This window comes from Opisthorchis viverrini, assembly GCF_000715545.1.
Source record: "Opisthorchis viverrini unplaced genomic scaffold opera_v5_16, whole genome shotgun sequence".
Classification (NCBI taxonomy): domain Eukaryota; kingdom Metazoa; phylum Platyhelminthes; class Trematoda; order Opisthorchiida; family Opisthorchiidae; genus Opisthorchis; species Opisthorchis viverrini.
The window spans coordinates 1,533,409-1,536,296 of record NW_008751672.1 but is presented as its reverse complement, the minus strand read 5'-3'; positions in this window follow the sequence as shown (position 1 = coordinate 1,536,296).

The window sequence follows — 2,888 nt, the reverse complement described above, 5'->3', positions numbered from 1 at the left end:
CATCAAAAATAGGTCAAGGTCGTATGCGTACATTGGAGTGGCGCTGGCGAAAAGTGGCGGGGATTAACTTTTCACACATGAACCTTTTGTATTAGTGACGGGGCTTATCTGGAAAAGTTCCAAACACTGAACATCTTACGTTACAATACAATGAAGGTGAGACAACCTTCTCACGTGGAGTGCACAGAAGGTCTAATGCTCCCAACTGTGCTTTTGTGTGGGAGCCTGATTGTAAAATATTAGTGACGGGGCTTATCTGGAAAAGTTCCAAACACTGAACATCTTACGTCGCTATACAATGAAGGTGAGACAACCTTCTCACGTGGAGTGCACAGAAGGTCTAATGCTCCCAACTGTGCTTTTGTGTGGGAGCCTATGGTGACTGTAAAACAGTGGATTTACGTATGCAGAGAGGACGTTTCTCATCTGACAACAGGTACAGGGGAATGACCTTGCCTACGGATGGGAAACGCTTCGGTTCTTTGATAAGCGACTTTGAAAGGCACACCCAGTTTCGCTTTGCCTGCTAATGTCAAAACGATCTAATTGTCGTGATCAAAATTCACAACAGTGCGTGAAAACACTTGGTCCGTGGGCTAGAAATTGTTATTCGCAAGCCAAAAATAAATGAGCAAACACGCATGTTTGCGCAGTTTTGTAAATATTCAGGAGAATACGGAAACACCCATTGTGTTATGCCCGACCGATGCACCTGTGTGACCCACAGCCGACGTGTCTGACCCAGTAAGCCCTTCGATAAACAACGGATGGACAAGCCTATAGCTACTGTAAACAAATCCTTAACGGTTCCACGCGGCAAACTTCCTTGTGTTTGTCCTGTGCTAAATGTGTGTGACGATGTGCAGGGTGCACTTTAGCCGCACAGGCCCTAGCACCCTGTTTGACAGCGAAACAGTACCCCTGAATTCTGGCCGTCAGAGGCTTACAAACTATTGGGTGTCTGATCCATGGGTCCAGACTAATCAATATGGATTCATTTGATCGATTGCCGAACGTTTCAACCGGGAAAAGTTGTTTTTTTTTTCAGCAAACGTCATTTCATCCTGTGTGTGTGTGGGGGGGGCGCTTGTATCCCTGGTGGTTGAACTGGAACAAAAACCGTATTTTTAGGAGACCAGTGAAAAAACATACTCAACAGGATGTAGATGCTGGGGCTTAATCCGTCTACAGCCGTCGTTGTATTAAACAGTTTGCATAAACAAATGCTATTCAACAGTAGAAATCCGAAATAGTAGTGTAATGAAAAGAAAGTTTGATATGTTTAAACTTTCCCAACTTCTGTGCGGCACATTTCAGCGGAAGGTTACTTGAAACGAAGGATTTCCGTGATATCCATCTGAGTCTCTCAGTAATACCGGATTCATCTGAAAATAACGACGAAATGTTGTTCACTGCATTTATGCAGTCATTTTGGTTAAATCGAGCAAGTAAATATTCTCCCTTTTATGTAAATTGTGCGAGTTTGCACTACTCCATATCTTGTCAGTCACAGAGTAGAAAATAGGGGATGGTCTTAGGAAATTGCAGTTTCTGGACTTATCAGTGGAGCGGAACTCAGAGAGACAGGCTGTTAGGACTTCATACTATAACTGAGGTTAATAAATACATATCAGCGTTTCCGTTTACATGTTGGAATTTGTATCCGACAATATAACAGGCATCTCACAGTTCAGATGTGGTTCGGTTGATACGACCATAGCTCCCTATCGAATGTTACTTGGGTCTCGGGTCTTCAGTTCAACAGTCAGATCAATAATCATTTTGTTAGTTAATCTACCTAGATATTCAGTTCAAAACTCCATCTGTACGACAATCTTAATATTTTTACTCGGTTGAGTTCACATGACTAACTGGTATTACCGAAAACGTTGAATCCCATAAGACATGACTGCGCCTGTTTTGACGGAATAAGTTGTGGGAAGCTGATGGCTCAGACATCAATGGTTTTCGTTGGCCATGATATATTTTCTCATGTCTACCGAATTCCTACAATTCTAGGCCATTCAATGCACAGTAAGCCTCATTTCTTGTAAATACTAATCTTGCGTGTTGATTTTTGCGTCATTAGGGGGAGAAAACTAAGAACACTCAGAGGGCTTGCTCATACTTGATGGCATTTAAATCAGTGTGTTAAATGCAGTGTGTGGTTACAGTCAACTAGATATCAGTGTTCAAAGTGTGATAATTAGCCAAATACACTAATTTTCAAGTAAATTTCGTTTTGCGAGTGACTCACCTGGAACCCAACTGAATCTCTTGTTTGTGATGCTTCTAGGAAGCTGAATGTGCCTTACCAGGACGCCTCAAGTTTCAGTTTGCACGATATTCAAGATATCACGACACAAGTATAAACGTAATTCACTACTCATGAGGTTGTTGAAATTCAGGTACGTTCCAGGTAGGTCACACACTAAATCACATTTGTTTGCGAATTAGTGTGACTCGCTAATTTCGTGCAGTTCGAGTTCAAGTAGAACATAAGTTTGACGGAAATTCGTGGACTGTGCCTGCCTGATGAGCCTTAAGAAGACTGAAACCATTCAACAAACTTATCAGTAGTGCATTACGTCTATATGAGTCTGATAATGTTAATCGGATAAAATTTATTATGTAGATAGATAATAAAACTGGTCCAGACAAAATTCGTTCTTTCTCCGTGCACTTCGAACGACCTTACTCTTATCTCAGTGAAAGTAGACCGAAGTAGCAGTCCGAATGTGAGAACCTTCAGGAAAATCTGAGCTGTAAGACGTATCAAGTAAAAGCTAAATGTAAAAAGAACCGTTTAATTTATTTTTTCTTAAGTTACGCTGCACATTGATTATGACTTTGCAATCTCATAAGCTGTTCCTTGCTAAAAACGGGAT